At 41.2% G+C, this 12563-nt stretch overlaps 1 protein-coding gene across 1 annotated transcript in view; it reads right to left on the reverse strand.

The window, feature by feature from the left end:
- rhbdf1b (rhomboid 5 homolog 1b (Drosophila)) overlaps positions 1 to 7620 on the reverse strand; it is a 33951-nt gene extending 26331 nt beyond the window's left edge. The window contains exon 1 of the mRNA XM_041029286.1: positions 7306 to 7620. The gene's annotated coding sequence lies outside the window, so the exon portion shown is untranslated. The remainder of the gene's footprint in view (positions 1 to 7305) is intronic.
- Positions 7621 to 12563: the final 4943 nt, after the last annotated feature.

Here is a 12563-nt window from a genome sequence, read left to right on the forward strand (position 1 = left end):
CCAGCAGAAATGACTTGATGGGAAAAACTCCCTACACAAAAAGCCAGCATTGCCATTCATCACTCCAACTGTTCCGACAGCTCATAGCACGCTCAACTGCCAAAAATGCCACTGGAGAGAGTATAATGGTTCCTCAGCTCCTGTGCCAGGTATAGGTCCTGAGAGGATCGCACAGAGTTTTCTCAGCAGAGAGCGTCTGTCTGGTGACAGAAGCCGCAAGAGACTGCGGGATGAAGAGAGGAAGAGAACCAGTGATCAAAAAGTAAGAGAGACGGAGTGTAAAAGAGATGGAGGACGAAGCAGAAAGAAGCACAGCAGAAACCTCAGGAGATGGAGCTGAGACTCGGGGGCTGACTGTCTGTTTTACACTGCTTCACAGTCAATAAACAGATAATCAACACCAGGTGAAAGACACAGAATAACAGAAAAAAGTACATTTTCTAACTTTATGTACACTTACATACAAACACTACAATAAGGTCTTTAAATTAAAATATAAGATCTACTTAGAAGCAAAACCTCAGGCCATCATGTAGCTCTGTCACATCGAAAAAAATACTGTGCATGATCAATATAGCACAACTTGGATGTTGATGTGAATGGTGCAAACATATGGTCATCATGGTAACTTCTATGTGACATTAATGTAGCATTAGCTGTATGCTATTTTTTTTGGATTGAACTGAATAATAGTCCTACAATCCCTTTAGTATTTCAGTATTTTTACTCCAAATAAGCTGTAATGTCAGAAGTTTCATGATTCTCTCTTTTCTCAAATTCTGTCTTTTCAAAGTGGATACTGGCTTCAACATAAAATGAATGTGGTTAAGGTTACAGTATTTAAAAATATTTACTTTCTGGAACTTTCTGTTCTTATTTTCTTCACCATCAGAATTAAATACCTTCCTTTGTAGTAGAGAAATTGAGGTTTGCTTTGTCCGGAGGGGATTTACAAGGCATTGTACATTATATTAAAGGTGCAAACAGACAGACACTAGAGTTTTGTTTCAATAATATGGCAAGTTTAAGTTCAGTAAATACACGGTAAACTTTTACATGTGGGACATAGCACTCTACCATCAATCATACAGGAGGCTGCAAGAGACACAGGAGTTCTCTAAATGAAGAGTGCATCATTGCTGAAGTCCATGTTCAACCTCCTGGCCGGCTGCTCTGCCAAGGACTACAAACTCACTTCCAAAACATCCATGAAGAACTCCAAAACACTTTTGTAACAAAACAAGGCAAACTAAACTTGTAATTATGAGGTTTATATAATCGAGGTCAAGTCTTTTTTTAAGTCTTGATGTACATAAGTACCACGTACCAAGTACCATGTTTTTACTCGAGTCTAACATGACTATCGAATCCAAAGTGGACGGGATAGAACCGATGTTATGTTTGTTTACTACAGGCATTATCAGCCTCAGATTAAAGCTAATGATAAAAAAAAAAAACAGTGTTTGCCGTGACGCAGAAAAGATAACAGTGGAGGACTTGATTGACCACATGTTGACCACATCTGTGGAATTAACATTGCAGTTCAGTGAGTCATTGGAAAACAACATTCTGAGCAGCCTCCTTTCAAAGACCACTCCGAATTACACTCTCCTCATTAGAGCATTATTTATCCAAGGGAAGCTGCCTGAGCACAGAAGCAAAGTCTCCCTCATTAATCACTAATTTGCAACAACAAACGTAATGCCACCCACATTACATTTTTTTATCAACACAATGAGGAAACGCAAAATGTCCATACAGAACATGCTGCATCTGCCAAATATTCAATATTTTTATTTTCCCTTCAATATCCATTCTTGAAATATGATATGTGCTTATAGCAGCTAAAGTATGATTAACATGTTTATGATAAGGCGCTAGCCATTCATTCCCACAGCTCTCATCATATAAACTGTATCAGCCTTCATCAAGGCTTCACTATATATTTATCAGCAGATTACTTTGTCTTCTAGTGTCAGTGTTAGCAAGCAGACATCCTTGATCATCACTTCTTACCACAAGCTGTCATGCTATAGTGTCTTCAGAGGACTTTAACTTTGCACTCAATATGGTGGTTGGCCTGAAGCTTCAGAGTTTGCTCAGTAAAGCCATGTGGTTAATCAGCAAGCTTTCTTTTCTTTCTTTCTTGTGTTGTCACTGTTTGTTTGTCAGGGACAGAGGGATTAGGTAAGGCCAGACTTAGGAATTATACAGAAACTGAGTCATGGATTGTTATTTTATTGTAAACACCAGAAAGCGGAAAATACCATAAAATAAAATACTATAAAATAAAATAGCATAAAATTAAATACTATAAAATGATGTCATCTACTAACTTTTGGGTCTGAGCAGCTGTGTGAAGCACTTCTGCCAAAGAAACAGTTTTGGACTAAAAGTGTGTCACAAAAAAAAAAAAAAAACCTCTTAAAAACTGACTTTATATTCCTTATACCAAATGTGGTTTCATTATTTTACAATGATGTGCAACATAAATATTTCCAGTCACTAGTTTAGAGTGAGATTGATATTACTAAACCAACTCAAAAATATAACTCACTCATTTTACTTTACAAACACACTGCACACTGACCTTTACTTTAACTGCACAGAATGACTGGCTGGCTTATCATAGATAAGTTAAACGTCCTCGTCTTTTCAAAGGCTTCACTATATATTTATCAGCAAATTACTTTGTCTTCTAGTGTAAAGTCAGTAAGCCCCTTGATTTTAGTAAACTGCTGTTTGATAGAAAGGATGAAATAAAAAAAAAAACATTAAAAAACACAGCGGAGAGAAACAGACATGGAAAGACAAACAGAGTGAAAGGTTGACAGACAGGACAGGAGACAAAGAGAACAGCTCAGCTGACCCTCATATGAAGCAGTTTTGTGTTGGCTGTGTGGTGACAGGAAGGTCACCGTCACAATAAGTGTCTAGTCAAGTATGGCCTCGCCTGGAGACATGAATAGGCCTCCTCAGCGGCCATTCATCCCTCCCACCGTCTCTCCTTCCTGCCGTCCCTCTACGCAGCCAGCAAACCCATGCTGCGAGCGCTCCAATACAACAGCTTCCTCTGTTGGCTGGCGTTGTATGAAAAGTTAATGGTAATTGCCCACAGATGCCACATTAGGGTAAGATAGCAGGGGGAGAGAGAATTGGCTCTGAAAAGAATACTTAGAGGGAAAAATGGAGGTCATAATTGTGGTTTCAAAGAAACGGAGAGGACTTATTCAGGACCATCACAGAGAAGTCTGGAGTCCCTCAGGAGAACTCTGGCCGGGGGACAGCATTGTCATCAAACGGACACTGAAAAGAGTTTGGAGACCAGTATATGCCACATAATGGGCAGATTAAAATTCCTTTTTGACAGGGAATTCACTATTCATCCAGGCCCTTTGTTGTAGATAAAGACGATCTGTTTGTACTGAATATTTTTTATGCAAAATGAAAGCAAAGTTTAATGGATAAAATCTCTGCGATGGATGAGGCTGGCGTTATTTCATATTTTCATTTCGGCCAAAAAATCCCATAAATCCACTAAAACCAACAACATGCGATCTTATCCCCAAAAACGGTCTGACTTCCCTACCTTCAGCTGGCACGCCATTTCTGCTGGACACTGCAGTTTTTAGCAAACGTTACTCAGAAGTCCCACTATTTTCAGATGCGGATTAATCTGGATTTGGAGCCAGAGTACAGTATATGGTGGCAGGAGAGTTCATGTGGACTTGACACAAAATAAACTGCACTCACAGTCCTGCAGTGCGCACACATTCACATCCCATCTCTGAGGGCTCAGCGGTGGTCACATTGTACAGCCATCACTTGCTGAGGTAGAACGTTTGACCTGCATCTGTACCGCTTATCCTCTTAAGGGTTGAGAGGCGGGGTACACCAAACAGATCGCCCGTCAATCACAGGGCTGACGTATAGAGACAAACAACCAATCTTGGTCACAATCAGACCTATAGACAATTTAGAGCCGCCAGCTAATCTAATCTGCAGCTCTTCGGAGTGTGGGAGGAAGCCAGAGTATCCGGAGGGAACCCACGCTAGCACGGGGAGAACATGCAAACTCCACACAGTTTGCATTTTACAGAAAATAATCATCACATGTATGTTTCAAAGTAGCTGCAGGACTGTACACATGGCCATTATGCACCAACCCATACCCCTATGTCAATTATCCACTCATGACCTCTCAGTGACCCACGTGTCCATACTGTACAGTGATCCTGCAGTCACAGTCACATCGATAATCTGTCTGATGTGCAGTACTTTTTTTTTTTTTTATTCATGGACTCATAATCCCTACAGCCATCCTATTTCTGGCACTATCTCTAGGCTGGATAAGAAAAATCAAACCAGCAACGCAGAGTGTGTTACTTTAAACACACAGGAAAGATTAAAATAATACGGGGTGTTGAAAAGAGGATAAGTATAACTGCAATCGATATTTATGTCACAGACGGTAATACAAATGAGTAAAGATAGCTAAAAATGACCCTGTGATCCCTCAAACATACCAACTGTTTGGTTTTCCATTTATTTAGTTTGTACTTTTTTCTAGCGTCACTGATTTGCATGAGTGCTCTGGTAGAACAGGTGTGTCTGTCACACTGATAAGGCCAACCTGGTTTTGTGTCGGAAAATGAAAAAAAAAAAAAAAAAAAAGAAAAAGAAAAACATAACACGCCAACTGAAAGAGACATGACGGGAGGGAGAGACGGGGAGATGGAAAGGGAGAGAGGATTAGAGAAATCCTTTCCCAGATCACTGGGGATCAGGTCAAATCTTCATCATTGTGTCTTTCGGGGGACAGAGGGTAAAACTAACTGCACGATAGCTTCAATTTCTCCTGCCGTCACCTGTCAGCGAGCTCAGTCAGAAAAACATGTGACTCAGGGCTGAACATAGTCCTGACATTGCTAATCTCTCATGTAGCAGCTGAAAGTTTCCTGAGTCTGAATCTGCTGCGTTTGTTGACTCTGAAACTGAACCAAACACGTGTAACTATCCAGGCCTTAAAACTTGTATTTAACAAAATATAACGTGATGATGGCGCCAGAGGAAAAGTCACTCAAGACCACAAAAGTCAACCTCGTGGTGGCACTAGAGGAAAAGTTAGGGGCTCACCAGAGTTATTAGGATTCATTGTTAGGGCACCATGAATGTCAGCATGAAATTTAAATGCAATACATTCAATAGCTGAGGAAATATTTCAGTCTGGACCAAAGTGGTGAACCATCAGATTGAAGCCACGCCACTAGTACAGCTAAATTCAAAGTTGTGCAAGATACTGAAATATTGCTTTTATCAGAGTTACTTTAGTCAAGAGCACCCATCACAGCTCTATGCAGATTTGTGCACTGATGAATTTTAGATGAAAGAACAACTAGTGCAGTGACAAGTAGCGGCATAAAACACAAGAAAGATAAACAGCGCTGCTTGTAGGCACTAGAGAGGATCCACTCATGGGCAAGCTGCCATGAAAAATGCATTGTGAAAATGCTGGAGGGCTCCTGTAAAACCAAACCAGTTTTCCACCCTGATGCACCCAACGGAGGGCTCCGTATAAACATGAAGGTGCTCTTTCTCTTCTGAGAGCGGCGGCCCAGAAATAAACCTGCTATTGTCACTGCCGCTTTTCTATCCAACCTGTTCAAACACGCTTAACATGGTAACCTCAGCGTGCCAAGGGAGAAAACCGAAGAGATAAAAAACACACCTGCAAAATGCCACCATGCCTACAGACGCCTACGGTATTTACACTTATGTATACAGAGTGACAGTTCACACCAGATGAAATATCTTCCAGGATGCTGTGAGTTTCCTGTTTAGTGTGTTGTGTGAGTGTGAATGTGTTCTTCTACTTTTGTCTTCTCCCTACATGAAGAACATTCAGTTACAATTTAGATGGTCAAAGTCAGAATATGTTTTGTAGCAAAGCATAGGCAGATTAGTTTTATGTTCAGAGAAGGATGGTTAAAGGATCACTTAACTTTTTTTAAAGACGTTTATTCTATGACATTTTAAAGATCAAATTAATCAGTTAAACATGACAAGCTGCACATTTAGTCACATTACAACTGACTATCACAGTGATAGTTCTAATTGTAACAGCTTTTACATTCATTTCAAAACATACTGAAAAACCTACATTTTCCCTCCAAAATACACCAGCTAACATTACTGATTCCATTACATCCTGTTAGCTGAGTTAAAAGTAGAGGACAAGGTGACATATCTGTGCGTGTGTGTGTGAGTGAGTGGGTGTGTGGGTGTGAGTGAGAGTGTAGATATGAATCTTCACTGATTTTAGCCACAGTCCATTAACGCAGCTCTGAGTCTCCATGTATAACTACGCACTGCAGGTCGCAAGTTCAAACCCTGGCCTCTAATCCGGTCTTCCTCAGTAGGAAGTCTGAACGGCTGTTCCAGGTGTGTGTGTGTGTGTGAGAGTATATGTGTGTGTGTGTGTGTGTGTGTGTGTGTGTGTGTGTGTGTGTATGCTCCTGCCATCTGGCCCAAAAGTCTGCTTCCTACCATCTTTCCAAACAGGAAGCCAAAACAAATCCTTGATGGCACGGGTCAGTAGTTTAATTGTCTCTGTGGGATTTCTGTGCAGCCAGCAGCTGAAACAGTCCCCTTCATCTCAACAGCACCAGAGCCTGCAGCACTTTGAAATCAATTCATTACACTGACAACCTGTGCATGTGCCTGTAATGTATGTGTGTGTGTGCATCATGTTCTGTATGTGCATGCAACTTTGACTTGATTACTACAGCATTTTAGAGTATAAAATATAGAAGGAATTCTGAGCCTCTTATCGCTCACACACAGCTCATACTGATGTAGCTCCTTATGTCTTGGCCTTCCAGCCATAGTAGAGCAACGCATCAATAAAATAAGAGGAATGCGTGTGTCAGACAGAGAGAGAGAATAAGGCCTCACACACACACACACACACACCTGTTCCTCTCATTTTCAACAATCCTATCTAACCCCTCACGAGACAACCTGGCCAGAAGCTTCACAAAAACGTGGCATCTTAATTTGAAAGGTTGGGAGCCAAAACCCCCCCGCCGGCCCCACTCTTGCCCCCCAGCCGCTCCCGTGAGCCTCGGGAGACCCCACCCAGAGACCCCCGCGTGCTACTGCGCCGTTAAAACCCAACATACGCTATGAATGAGATGCTGACAGCCCGGTGCTCCCGCCCTGCCAACAGCCGGGGTGTGTTGTAAATGACAGCCGGTGTGAGAAGCACCAAGACGCGGTATGACAAACACTGTTTCCGCCGCTTACCTTCAAACTGAGTCCGGCTCCTGCAGCCCAGCACAGCACCGACGGCTCCACCGGTGAGACGCTACCGCCGGTCACTTCATAAGTTATCTCCGCTACACATCACGAGTCCACGAGGAAGAGTAGTTTCACTATCAAGCGCGAGCTCCAGATGTGAACGAGGGCGGTGTTCACGTGTCATAAAGATGTGAAATATCGGTCAACCGACACCTCGGTTTTGTATGAAGCACACCTGGTCCTTCTGTCTGTATGTCCTTCTGTCTGTCTGTCCCCCGCCCACCGTGCTGCTGCAACTGCTGCCGCTGCTGGATGACAGGACGCCGACTGACCGAAAGACCGAATGACTGCCGCTTCGCCGGCGGGCGTCACAGTGCCGCCTAGCGGTGATACTGAGAAACTACAAGTCTGCAGAGTGTCTAAGCGGACCCTGTTAAAAATCTGCGCGCTTGTTGTAATTAGTGACTTTATTTCTGGTTGGAGTCAGTTAAACCTCAGAGACGTCTCACTCCGTGAAACAATAAAAATAACATAAATCCAAATAAATTTGTCTGAGATTCCAGACGCATGGCTTGGTGCTGTGTAAAAACTCATGTCAACCATTCCCAGATTTAAATCACATCTGTAAAGCCAACATATTCAACCATGTGTTACAGGTAAAGTCTTTGAGAGTCCAAACAAACGGTTTTTTTTTTTTTTGTTAGTGTTGTTTTTGCTGACCTCTGAAACATATTCAGCATATTCAACATTATGTTTCTGAGCAATTCTTATAAAATGAGGGTAAATTATCGAGTAACACACTGATAAAACAGTATCTGGTATGTTTCTGAGCTGTCAGAGAGGATCCCAAACACAAACAGAACATTAGGCTTGCGTTTAGAGAACTGCTTCAGTTGCTGGGAAAAAGGATATAAGGAATAAGGACTCAGCTAAGAGCCAACATCTACAAAGACGTCTCAGTGGTCACCTGGTGTTCATTTATTTCCCCCACGCCATTATGAGTCTGTCACAGGGCTAACACACAGACAAACGTGTACACATGAAGAGGGATTTGAGTCAAATTTAATTAGAAACATATAAATGTTTGCTCCGTGTCTGCTCTGCTTGACAAACTCTTTAGTATCAGTTAGTCAGAAGTGACCTTGTTTATGATACTTGAACAAGCAGATGAGAGTTAGGTACTTTCCAGTTCAGTTCACAAGTAATTGAACTGCTCCCCACACACACACACACACACACACACACACACACACACACACACACCACAACACAATACAACGCTGGCTCATTAACTGTAATTTCTCTTTCTCATTGACACTACAGCAGGGGAATCTTTGTCAATATCCATAACACAACACAGCCGGGGGTCTAAAATATTAGAGAGTATAATGCTTCAAAATGTCTGAAGTGTTCACTTTGAAGGACTCCCACAAGGAGGAGGAAGATCCTCCTGCACTGATACAAACTGCATGCTGCACATAAACTTCAATTTTAGCCATTTCTTCTTGTTAGAAAACTCTTCCAGAACACGTGGGCGGTGCAGCAGTTGTGGTTTATTCCCTTCCTGAATCGCTCTCCCCTGCAGGCTCGGTGTCCTGTTCCTCCGACCACCCCTTAGATCTCTTTACTGTCCTCACCCACCCTACAGCCAACAGAGACTTTTGATGGATTCACCTAACCACCGTCTGTCACCACCCCCGCCGCTCACTAAAACATTCAGGTCCTTGCAACAATATGGTCGTCAGATGTGAAAAGACAGCGCACGAGATGCAGCGCAGAATAAAGGATCATATTTGTGCTCCACACAAGCCTGGCCAGGTGTTTCTGGGTGTGTTAGGGATGAAATCTCACTTTTGGTGTGGTGGTGAATTGCAGAGTAATGCCTGCCTCATGGCAACAGACAATAGACCTTCAAACACAAAGTCTGCTTTTTTTTTTTTTTCATCCACAAATTTGATGTGTGCATGTGCATGTTTTGGCAGATGCTTTATCTTTACAGGTGCAGAGCACAAATGCGACACTGACAGTGAGAAGAGTAATGTGAAGCAGTGTTTGTACAGTGTGTAGTAACATACCATACCATAACCACTGAAGAAAGAAAGAAAGCCGCTGAGCTTTCATCGTGCCTCAGTGGGAGATTTACACTAACAATATCATGCAATCTGTGGGATGAAGGACAATCTGGTATGAAAAGGTATTTAAATTTTCATTTTTATTCCTTTGTGATAAAGACAGTGTCTCAGGGCTGGGCAGGCTGCTTACAATCAACTGACTTCACAGCACTGAAGGAAACCACAACAAATGTACATGATGACACAAATCCTCCCGCTGATTTTTCTTTTATCTAAAACAAATATGATTTTTTTTTATTTCATGTGTGCAGATTCTGATCAGCTATTAATACTAAGAGTTAATTGAGAACATTGATACCACTTTCATGTCTGTACAGTCAATATGTAGCTTTGCTTATCAAGAAGACTGGGAAAGACAAAGGGAACAGATTGTTTCAAGTTTGGTTTTTAATTTAGAAAAACAACACAAAGTAAAAATCAGAGGATCTGCAACTAATTCAAAAGGCAGAACAGAAAAACAGTTCTGTTTAGCCCAAAGCTTGAAAGCTATTTATTATTTATTACTCTCGTTTGTTGAACTGAGATATATTAATGCTTAAAAAATTGCACAGTTCATTGTGTTGAACATTTAAGCAGGAAGATGAGTGCTGAAAGCCTCCCTGACAGAGAGCACAGGTTGTGTTGAATCTTCCTCTGTATTGGTCTGAACGTGTGAGTTGTGTGTGTGAATAAACTCATAAGTGTTTGCGTGTTTTCTGAGTATTAGAGACCACATTTCCTCCTGTTGCAGGTTTGGTTGCAGGTTGCTTGGTTACATGCAGCTCTGCATCACTTTAACTCCTACCTCCTCCTCCTGCTGGAGGCCAGGACAGGAAGCAGTGCTGGCAAGCTTTCTGACAAATGGGCCCAGGTCAGGAGGGACTGGGCCTGACTACTGTTCATGTGAGATACCGGTACAGACACTGGGAGGGTGTCTGTGCTGGGGTTGTATTTTGGAATTGATAGAGTTTCTCTGAAGGTATATTTTTGCTTCAGTTTTATATTTCTGTGCGTCAGTTGTGGTTTCATTATGTTTGACAGGTTAAGCTAATTTACAGTTCACACACACACACACACACACACGCAGGTACACAAGCACACAAGCATCCGTCCACGTGCAGCCTGTGCAATGAATTCCTGTTTCCAGATTCTGTTCACTCCATCACTCTTTGCTTTCTGTTGTGTTGCACACTGAGTGAGAGTCACATTACGTGCAGCACATACAGAGAACTGCTTTCCTTTTGTAAGAACTGATTACAATGCGTAGCTGCAGAAAACAGGCTTTGAGGATAATCAGTGTGAGTGAGAAATAGCAGAGGTTTACAAGGTGCGTTCACGCTTCAGGAGACTTTTACAGACATTAGAGGGAAATCTTTTCATTCAAATAAGGAAACGATTCCCCTTTTCAGCCTGGTTTGTTTGATGTTTGTTGTTAACTGCATTTTTTTTTAAATGTTGTTTGTACTTTTAAAAACGCAACCTAAAAATAAATTGACCTCTGTTGAGCTCTAAACTGAATATTGATTGGAAAGAGTTGGAGGGCTTGAATTTCTTTCTTTCTTGACTAAATAAATAAATAAATGAGTAAACCAAAAAGTATGAATTGATGCAATATTATTAGAAGAAACCTTATTTATTTATTTATTACCTCATATCTTCAACCTGTGGAGCAATAAAGGAATTAAGAGGAGATGTTAAACACATTTTTGGTTATATTTGTTTGAAATGTGGTGAATGAATCGAGTCATTTCTTGTCATGTGATCTGATGAAGAGAACAGTCCATGTAGTTCATGAAGTTTATGAAGTTCTGTGGCCTCATACTGACCCACAAAAGAATCAGGTCATGAATATGAAGCAAGAGAAACCACAGCCTTTACATTTCATCAACACAGTGGACCAACAGCATGCAGAAGTATCGAGTATTTTTTTTCCTTTTTTTAGATTAGGAATGTATTTATGCAGAAACAATCCATTACAAATATTAGCCCTGCATTTCACGTGTATATATATATATAGTGAAGACCAGAGATCATAAAGTCACATCAGTGCCACCTATTGGGCAACACGTTACTTTCTGATTACCTCCATATTTTTAATCAACTTCTGTAAATGCTCAGTGTTCAAAGACTCTTTAAAGCCTCAGAACAACATGTTCAGTGTTGCTCTTGCTTTTTAGAATCTGTGTGATATATGTGACTTTAGAAGAAAAAAACCTCTGAGCCAACAAATTACGAATAAGAGTATAATAATGTAAAAAAACCAAACAGTTTAATGTCCTGTTAAACAGAGATTTCTTCTCACTTTATATCACTGTAGTTGTGTGTTTGATATGTGGTAGATGCGAACAGTGTACCACACTGAAACAAAGTGCATGACTGTGCAGACCATGTGATCCCCTTGTTATGCTGAGTCAGCCTTCATCAGTTCACTGGCTGCATAATTATTTAAGTCTACATATATTAAAATAAAGAGCTGCATTTGTGTTGGATCCATAACAGGAGTCACACGTTCTTAATGAATCTACGAAATATCTGAAGCGAGAATAATTCAAAATATGAACATGTTTGTTGCTGTCAGTGTTGTAAACATTATGTAAACATTAACAACTTTACCAGTCTGTATATTATAGTGAGAATCTACACCATCAAACACCAGAGTCAAAGGACCATTGCTGTAATAAAACCAACAGGAGTTTTAAAAACAGAGACTGCTTCATGTCTTACACACACGTATCGGTGGGCAGAGGGGGAGGCGTTCATGCAAGGTCACCATAATTACTGTACAGCCTTCTGGGGGAGATGGGAGGTTCCTATGTGATAAGCTCACAGGTACAGGCTACCCTGTCTCACCCGACCGATGAGCCTGTGTTCTCTCCTGTGAAGTTCCCCCTGGAGGTTTCAGCAGGTTTTCCATCACCACACTGATACACCTTTAATCACAGAATCGTGTCAAAAGTCAAAGAGCTTTTGTCATTTCTTGATGAGCAATGTTCAATAGCTTTAATCCATTTAAACCTACTGGGAGCTGTGTTGTGGAACATGTTGAATTTCTTTCCTCCTACATATGAAAAACACCTGAAATGCATTGTTGCTGCTGTTTGCTTTATTATTGACAGTCAGTACAGTTCTCTATAAAACCTGATCTGCTGACTC

This window comes from Toxotes jaculatrix, chromosome 21 (assembly GCF_017976425.1).
Source record: "Toxotes jaculatrix isolate fToxJac2 chromosome 21, fToxJac2.pri, whole genome shotgun sequence".
NCBI lineage: Eukaryota > Metazoa > Chordata > Actinopteri > Toxotidae > Toxotes > Toxotes jaculatrix.